This window comes from Penaeus vannamei, chromosome 14 (assembly GCF_042767895.1).
Source record: "Penaeus vannamei isolate JL-2024 chromosome 14, ASM4276789v1, whole genome shotgun sequence".
Classification (NCBI taxonomy): Eukaryota; Metazoa; Arthropoda; class Malacostraca; order Decapoda; family Penaeidae; genus Penaeus; species Penaeus vannamei.
The window spans coordinates 14843453-14853452 of record NC_091562.1 but is presented as its reverse complement, the minus strand read 5'-3'; the positions used below and the strand labels follow the sequence as shown (position 1 = coordinate 14853452).

At 45.9% G+C, this 10000-nt stretch overlaps 1 protein-coding gene across 15 annotated transcripts in view; it reads right to left on the bottom strand.

Annotated features, from left to right (window-relative positions):
- LOC113820267 (EGFR adapter protein) overlaps positions 1-10000 on the bottom strand; it is a 726452-nt gene that overhangs the window by 12936 nt on the left and 703516 nt on the right. The window lies entirely within an intron of this gene.

The window sequence follows — 10000 nt, the reverse complement described above, 5'->3', positions numbered from 1 at the left end:
CACGGTTCACGCCCGGGGAAGAAGGACTGGTGGGGAAGGGGGGGGGGAAGACTCATACAAAAAAAAAAAAAAAAAAAAAAAAAAAAAAAAAAAAAAAAAAAAAAAAAAATATATATATATATATATATATATATATATATATATATTATATATATATATATATGTATATATATATATATTATGTATAAAGGTCTGGTTCGAAAATCAATAAATCGTAAAAAAAAAAAAAACATACGGAAAATAAGGAGAGACATACTGGGAAAAAATACGAGGAAATTAATAACCAAATAAATATGGATTGAGCTGCATGCATATAAAAAGAAAAAATAATGGTAACGGTCACAGAGCACAGGGGGGTAAGCAAGCACAGGGTTAAACAAGGGCTCGAAAGCGGCAGGCCAAGAATTGGCGGAAGAAGAGCTGTCTCGCCGCAGGACACCCCTGAGGACGATAAATCCCCCCCCCCCCCCATCCTCGTCTTCAGGCTCGCCCTCGGGATTTCCTGTATTGGAACAAAGAAGAGCCTCCGGTTGGCAGCTTCTATCAGCCTTGGGAAACGACAACCCGATCCTGACACTAATGTGTGGGCGTGAGAGGCAGCGCGAGCGCCTTTTGGAGAGAGGCGTTTGTGGAGAGGGAAAAAATGAGGAGCTTATGTCGGTGCTCCTCTGTTGCTTCTCTCTCTCTCCTCTTTCTCTCTCCCCTCTCCCCCCCCCCCCCTCTCTCTCTCTCTCTCTCTCTCTCTCTCTCTCTCTCTCTCTCTCTCTCTCTCTCTCTCTCTCTCTCTCTCTCTCTCTCTCTCTCTCTCCAACTCCCCATCCTCACCTTTCTTACTTCCTTTCCTTCCCTCCTTCCTCCCTCCCTTCTTCCCTCCCTCACTCTCTCTCTCTCTCTTCCACGCCAATCATCGTCGCGTCAACCAAGGTAATAACCCGTATCAGGTTCCCCGACTCGCTCCCATCAGGCAGCAAGACCACAACGCGCTGTAGTTGTCAACACTAACTACCATCTGACGATTATATCTCCAGCACGTTAACGTCAATACGCGGATGTAATAAATTTCCTTCGCTGGGTCCACGCAAATGAACCGCAACGCTCCAAGCAAGCACGCTATCTCCTGATGGTCTGTTTTCTAACTCGTTTTCAAAACAGTGACTGGATAGGCATGCCCGTTCTCAACCCCGCGTGAACTCTCGGGCATGAGATTCCACCCGAAAGCAAGACGGGGAATAGCAACCTCTCGACCAGTTGACGAAAAGTTGAGAAAAAAAGAAAGAAATCGTAGAAAAAAGAAGAAAAAGAAAAAAGAAAGAAATCGTAGAAAAAAAAGAAAAATCGCTGAAGAAAAAAGAATGAAATCGTAGAAAAAAAAGAAAGAAATCAGACAATTAACCCACCCACCCCAACTTGAGAATAAATATAACGTATATGGACTCACGCGCCGTAAACAAAAGATTTATAAATAATAAATACATATCTCTGAGAAAATCCAGCAGGACAGGATCGCCGGAGTGAGGTGTGTAGGCCACACTCCCTCATTCATGGCAGGAGTATCACCAGGCTACCTCAAGGCGCAGGGTTGCATACTAATATGGTTTATTTGGCGTTAACATATTGCAGAAAACAAGGGTGTGGAGCCTGCAACTTGATTACCCGCGTAGTATTGAATATGGTATGAGCGCGGGTAAGGTTGGGGCATTACGGGCGAAAATGTGGGCGCGGGTACTGTTGCTGTGGGTGTGAGAGCCGTGTTGTTTATGGATCCGAGACTGCTATAATTTATGAATGTTGGTCATTTGTAGGCGTAGGCAATTTATTATTGGTGTGGGAAGCATTGCTCATTCTTTTCACGCCGGGGATATTCTAATCTCATCATTTTAATTCGTTCGTTAGCACTATCTGTGTCGACGGTCGTCTCACGCTGCACCCGAAGTCTTATTTCGACCGTGGCTGCACCTTTCTTTGGATTTAATTCAAATCATTCCACCCCTGTTGGCTAATCGCGGAGCCAAACGTATAACTAATAATCTCTCTTTGTGTTTGTCGAGTACAGCGTAATACTAATAAAAATAACTGGTAGTTCTTAATCCAGAGAATAAAGTGTGTAGTTTATTCACATAACTGTATCGATGGAGGAAGCGGGGTACATAGAGCAGGCTGGGCGTGCAGGACCCCCGGCTGGGCGCGAGTGGGCGTCGGGAGGACGAAGGGCGGGAGAGTCCGTATCTGTTGTTGCGCGTCGCGATAAGGGTTCGCTTGCAACCTATCTTAACTCTATCGTGCGGTTTGGGGGACTGAAGTTATTTTCAGTATGCGTGTTTGCTATGGCTGTTCATGTGACATGATTTTTTTCTACTATGGACGATAGCAAGAATTTGTATTGATACTAGCCCACAGCACTCTTATTCGACGTCCTAAAAGAATAAGAAAAAAGTTTATTGTCTCGTACGTGGCAAAAGCAAAGCCTCTGGAACGTTCTCCGCGCTAAAATAAATTTGGTTCCGCGGTCCCTACAAGTGTTAGCCGGTTGTTGTGTGCACGGCATGAAGCTTTCAACTTTATTTTCTATTAAGATAATGGCGGGGCGTTTCCGCTGGCTGTTGCCCTCTCCTTGTATGGGGAGCTCGAGGATTAAGCACTTGTGAGGTGTTAATTTTTGGGACTCGAGTCGACTGCGCCCGAGAGAGACTTACATGTAAATATTTGATCATCGACGAGTCCAAGTCAAAGCCTGATGATAACACGCCAGCGAGGCTGAATGCTAAGTGGGACTGAGTGAAGGGCGCTGTTGGCCGTGGGGGCGACGAGGCATCTTTTCACAAGAAGGGATCGACAGGCCTGCGCGCGCGCGCGTTTGTGTGTGTTCTGTAGACACGATGATAGTTTTGACAGATGAAATGATAGCATACTAAAGTTAAGATGTATGTGCACCGCGCCTGGAGTTACGACTCAGGCTGAATATGATGCGTATCTTCGTTCCAATAGTTTGTGGTCATGTTCATGCTAATTGTAGTGAACATGTGGGCTCACTGGGAAGCGGGAAGTGTCATTTTCTTCGGCCAGTTTTTTTTTACTGGGCGCAAGTTCTTGTCTGTACCTTGTCCCATTGCGGAGAGGGGGACCAAGAGCCTGTTCTTGGTGAATTTATATTTTCACTTCTCTGGAAATTATAAGAACAAAGAAGGCTGTCTGGCGAAACAGAAACATAACTGTTCAACTGCTAAACGAGTGTAACCTAATTACTTCAATAAAACATCTCCGAATCGCCAACCAATGATCACCTTAAACAACAAACACCCTCGCGTTGACTCAGAAATGTTCCAGCGCTTGTTTAATGCAGTAACACCCAGGAGAAGGCGTGTAGGAGCCAGCTTTCACACGTGCGATAAAGTCTTCTTGCTTGACGGGGTCATATAAAAGTCCGGCGTTGTTTTGTTTGCGATTCGAGCACCGATGCCTAAATTTGCGATTGTTTTCGTGTGTGTTTTCACCTGTTCATATTTATCCCTTTCCCCTGCTTTCCATTTGGTACAAAATCCAAGTTTATATACCTGGAATAAAGGTTTCAAGGAACTAAAGCTAGAATAAAGAATATGACAAAAAAGATAGAGAAAAATAGATAGGAAAATGCGTCGACACAGCCTTATGAACCTGTGGCCCACCCTCTCGAGACAGAAGCACACTCAAAAAATGTTCCCAGAGGAAGGCCAGGGCATGTGACCCAGGCAGGAAGTTGCGGGCGAGGGTCAGGGCCATCATGGGAAGGAGGTGGGCACGAGGGGAGGGGGGCACAGAGGGGATGGGCATGTGAGGGAGGGGGTGGGAGTGGTCAGGCTCTGGTTTACAGGCTGGGTAAAAAAAAAGCTTCATTCTTACGGTAACGAAACTCTTTGAGGAGAAAATATACTGAAAATGTTAAATAGAAACGACAAGTGCACGAAAAAAGTGAAGTGGGGAGACGGTTCTGGAAAAAGTCTGTAGTAGTTTCAAAGTTTCGAAAGCACTTGCGAGTAGAAATGTGAACAAACGAGAGGGTGTCGAGGGTCATTTTAGTCCAAGGCAGAGAAGGGGGGGGGGGAAAGTCGGATGCTTGAGTGTTGTGATTTTCTGCTGAGAGTTTCTTAAAAGCTTGCGAAATCCTGACAATTCCTCGTTCTATATTTATCAGGATTTTTTTCCTTTAATGGAAATATTCTAGCAAGAAATAAAAAAGGAAGAGTTAAAGACCAGGACATGGGTAAATAAACACGTAAATTCAACGAAACTAACGGCCGAGAAAACGTGAATATTTTCAGTAAAACAACCGCATCTTTGCCGCCCGATTCAGGCCGCCTCCTCTGACCTTGTTTGACTAGTTTCCCAAACTCTTTTCCCCTTAAACGGCATCCAGTTTCACCCCTAAAACTCCCCCTTCCTTCCCTCCCTCCCCCTGCCTTCCCCGCCCCCCTCGTCGCTCCCTCCCCCTGCCTTCCCCGCCCTCCCCCCTCGTCGCTCCGCTCCCTTCCCTCCCGCCCCCTCGTCGCTCCCCTCGTCTGAGGTCTCCTGGCTCCCGCTCGAACCCGGAAGTGGGAGTGGTCTCTTATCTCATGGGGGTTCAGGCCAGGCTCAGTTCCACGAAGATATATTTCTGGAGGACCATAATGAGGTCGTGTCCTGGCGGGAGACGAGGGCGCAGGTTCCCCAGGGATCATTAGGGGTGAACAGCCCTCTCATGGGAGGCAGTCGCCAGGGGGAGGGCGGGGGTCGAAATGAGGTACGATTCCCTCACAACCTCAGTGTCGGTGTTACTCCCGGACAGACGTAGGAGTTATAAGTAAGTTATAAGAATAATCCGGCGGTTTCGACTGATCCCGAGGCCTTCGCGGCGTCCATTCCCTCCTCTCATTGCGCGATATCACAAGCGGCTACTTTTCACGGTGGCGGCCACAAGGCGTCTCACCTTCCGGGGGTTGGGGGGGGAGGCGCAATCACAAGTCAAGGGGGTTAGGGGGGGGGATCCTGTCACCGCATTCTTGAGGTCACTTTGATAATCTCCGCTCATTACCACAGCCTCCTCTCCTCTTTTCCCTTCCACTCTTTTCCTTCATTCTTTCTTTCTCTCTCTCTCTTTCTCTCTCTCGCCTTGGTGCTTGCCTCGGGAAAAAAATTATCTCACTTCGTATCGGAAGCCACAAAATGTCCTCAACAGAAAAATACAAACTATGCCGTGTCTTCCTCCAGCTTTCTCCATCTCTTATTTATTTGCCATTCAATTTTCTCGCCGCTTTAATTCTGGTCTCACTATGCCAAGCATGTCTGAGGCGAGCGGCAGTCCCCGACCAGTCTCTCACGCCGCAGCCGCTGACTCGCAACAGGCTATCGGTCTGAATATCTAACGCAGGGGATCTCAAGCATTACAAAAGGCTCGTCATAAAAGATTTCAACAAATACTGCGGAGTTGCTGTCAACAAAGACGTACAGACACACACATACACACACGCGCGCGCGCGCGCGCGCACACGCACGCACACGCACACACACACACACACACACACACACCGTGGCAGAACCCTGCCTGTTTTGACAACCTAGGTCAATTTGGAGGCAGTAATTTAGTAAATTCTCACGCACTGGGGGTCGGCCGAGAGGATGTGGTTGGCAAGTCAATTTACCCGACCTTGATTGACCTTAATGGGAATGAGATGCGAATTACCTCTTGTTTTGTCTTACATTTAAATATGTTTCCCAACTTTTCCTCTAACACCTCCAACACAGTCGTATTTAAAAATCGAAGAAAAAAAAATCACAAAGGTTACTCAGCATGAACACACAATTATTTAAATTGCCAAGAGAAATCACACACAAAAAATACACTTGTAATTAAGTCAAGCCTCGCAATGCCAAATTAACAAATTTTAACATATAGTTGTTGATTCCTAACAGATACGCTCACCACCGTGTAATCTTCTAGAATTACCAGGGCCATGTATTATCCCTCGAAGAAAGCGTTCCTTCGTTTTAAGAGGCGTTAAATTAATGCAAAGTCGGTTATTTCGCTGTGCTGTAATTCCCCAGGCTCAGCTCGGCAGATGCTACACATCCGTGGACCGGCTTTTTAAAAAATTCGCCAGGTCCCTTCGATCCCAACCCTGAGGGAGGGGGTGGGGTGGGGGATCTCCATAAAAACTGCTCTGACTCATAGATAACACACCTAAACATTACGGCAACGCTGAGGAGTATACTAAAGCCTTAAATAGAAGCCAAAGCACAAGCCGTACCCAACGGAGACTCCGCCCCATCATCAGGGTTGCAGAGCGGCCGAGTTAACATCCCGCACGCCGGGGTTGTCTGCCCATCAGCCTGTCATCACACGCGCCTCCTCGCCTGCGTCTCAGTCACCTGCCGAACCCGATATGCGGCCGATTTTCTGGTGAGCTCTGGCTCTCTGGCTGAAGGGTGATTCGGAGAGTTTGCAGGCCCTTCGATCGGTAATTTCGGCTGCTTTGGTGGAGGTTTGTCGGTAGTAGAGGTAACGACCAATTGGCTTCTCTCGGGTCGGCGGACGGTTGGCAGCCTTGCAGCTTACTGGCCGGTAACTGTTCTAACCTGACGGCCTGATATGTCGGTAACCGTGAACGTATAAGCTTATCTTCCGTCTTACGGGGCGAAAGGTAATATTTTAGACTAATTTTTAAATGGGCTTGACAGCGCACTATATACATTATCAGATACAGAGATTGTTACACTTCCAGTATCTTTCTCTAATCCAGGTCAAAGAATAAACGATGTTTCGGTAATGTAAACATCTTGAAAAAGAAATGCCGTATGTATATATACATACATCCATTCATATATTACACACACATTATATATATATATATATATATATATATATATATATATATACACACAAACAAACAAAAACACACACACACACCCACACACACACACACACACACACACACATATATATCTATATATATATATATATATATATATATATATAATACATATATATATATATATATATATAATACATATATATATATATATATATATATATAATACATATATATATATATATATATATATATATATATATATTTAGACAATATATATGTGCTTATATATAAATATATATATATATATATATATATATATATATATATATATATATATATATGTATGCATGTATATATATGTATGTGTATATGTGTGTGTGCGCGCACACGCACGCACGCACGCACGCACGCACGCACGCACACACACACACGCACACACACACACACACACATCCCCCCTTGGTTCTTTTTATTTAAACATCCAACCATCTACGCAGAGAACCACAACAAAGTTCCTGAACCTTAAGAGTACCGTTAACGAGAAAGCTAAAACCGCGGATGCACAACCGCTCCTTTCCCCGCCGCCTCAGCAGCCTCCCAGCCACCCATCTTAATGACCTGAAAAACGGCAATCAAGCATCCTTTTCTCGGAGTGGGCGCGAGGCATCACTCTGCGGGCGGGTTTGAATTCATGATCGCTTCCGGTGGCTGGGGTTATCGCGATGATCTTGGGTAATGGCGGGATGAAGCCTCTCAAGTGCATTCGTCGTTCTGGCTTTTCATTCCAGTCGGAGATAATTCAACGGCCTTTGATAAGCGGCGGAAATTAGACTAAAGGCTTCTTGAAATGTGTGATCCTCTTCTTCCGCTTCTCCCTCTTGGGAAATGGAAAAGAGAGTCTCTGCAGTTCATTAGTTGTCATCTTAAATAGGGGTAACGCAGAAGGAAATTCCTGAGTACCTTTCTCGGCATCTCTCAGTACCTTGTCCACGACGTCCCCACACAGGCCGTGCCCCGTGGCGTAACCCGACGCGACGGCCGGCCTCCTGCATGAAACGCGAATCCCGTTAATCATCGTGTGGTCGCCGCCGTCGCCGTCGCCGTCGCCGCCTCACGCAAGGAGCCGCCAATCTGCCCAATGGCGTCGGCAATTCAGCCTCGGAGAATCGCCGGGAATTAAGTTAAAATCGAGCAATCATCCCAAATGACGTACATTAAGCGCAATCTCACATCCGCGCTTCTCACCTCACAACCTGAAAGTTCTCCAAGGCTATGTTTTGAAGGAGGCGCCGGGGGTTTCTTTCATTTGCCGTCCCGGTTATTCTCTGCGGAAGTGAAATGGGTATGGGCTCGTCGTGACTACCCTACGGTTAAGCATACGGGGTCGCTGTTCCGAGCGCCCCATTCCCAAAGGCACGGCCTAATGGCAGAAAAGCAAGTCCCCATTTGAATACCTCTCTCATCTCCCAACCCAGACTGAGGTATCGATGGAGAGGCATAGCTAATCGCCATGAACTAAGCCTGTCCGTGCCCATCCTATTCATATCTTAATGTTTCTCCAACAAGGCACATCAACAAAAAAGAATATAAACGCGACTTTAATACAACTATACCTGAATTTCCTTTACACTTCACAATATACGCTTTATTTGAAAGCGACGATTCGAACGAGCAAAGCACTACCAAGACCCAGGGGGAAAGTCCGACCTGGCATCTATAGGCAGCACTTTCTAGAATATGATTTCTCGTACATACCTTCCCTTTGCTTCTCGTTACGTCACGACTTCTCAGACGTCGCGGTAAACGTGTTGTCAGGGATGTTGGCGAATGAAATATTTCGCGTCATTTAACGCCGTATCGTCAATGTTTCTGGCCGTTTAAAATAATGCTTAGCATCAAATAAATTCACATCGATAAATGCATATATATGAACCTTATTTAATTCGCCTCCGTTTCATATATGTGTAAGAAAGACGAGGAAGAAGCATCTATAGGCGTACGAATGTCAACGCACGAAAGGTGGACGCGAAAGGGGTATCATCACGCGCTGAAAAGATCTGTGAGTTCGAGAATGGCGATCTCTCGTCGACAGAACCAAAAATGTTTCCGGGTTAAGTGACGTAACGGGAACCCCCCCCCCCCCGCCTCCCTTTACTTTTTCAAACAAACTAAGACCTCGGACTCCATACCAGTTGGAGGATACAGCTGATGTGGGAGTAAGATTGTGAGTGCGTGGCCTACCTCTGGCCACTAATCAGAACTTACTAATTCACACCACCTTATTTTGACAAGCGGACGTGCCACAGCTACCTAGGCCATAGAACCTGCTAGTCATTCTATAACACATATCGTCGAGAATGGATAAAAAAAAAACAAGAAAATTATTTACCGATACGCTCATCAGCATTGGTCGAAGAAACGCAAATGTTACGCGTATCATGAAAAAAATATCGAAATAATAAGAGAAATTCTAAACCAGAGTTCCAGCCATGCCCTGGGTTTCGGACACGTTGGGCATGGTTGTGGGAACGCATGGAATGTGCCGCTCTCGGATGGCGATTTTTATCAGGCATTTTTTGGAAAGTATCGACACCCCAGTAATGAAACCGTATAACTCAATCTGTACAATGCGCCTGCGTTTGGGCTGATAAGAGATCTAGATGCAAAGTCTGAACGTAACCGAAGCTACAGCGATATTAATGCCAAGACGCAGCAATAGATATTTGCCGCGTAAAATGGGGTTCGCTGTGGTTCGACTTGGTGACCTTTCAGGAGATCGGATGCACGACTTTGAATTCCGAAACGGAGCTTGGAAATCCTAAAGATAAGTTTAAAGTGTTGTTTATCCAGGTTGACAACGAGCTAAACATCAATATTTAGATATATAAATCCGACGTAACGATGACAATTTTCGGCCGTAATGCCCCCGCGACAAGGGCGTAAATTGGAGGGCGAACAGATGGGCAATTTTCCATCGCTGTGATTATATTCGTAGAAACGATTAGCAGAACTCGGGGAAAACATCTTTACAACATGGCGATATATCATCATCTCGGTATGTGCGTCTCGAGCTGTGTGCGTCTGTGTGGAGCAGAGGCTAATGAAGGAATACCTTCCGCGATTCTCTCTCTCTCTCTCTCTCTCTCTCTCTCTCTCTCTCTCTCTCTCTCTCTCTCTCT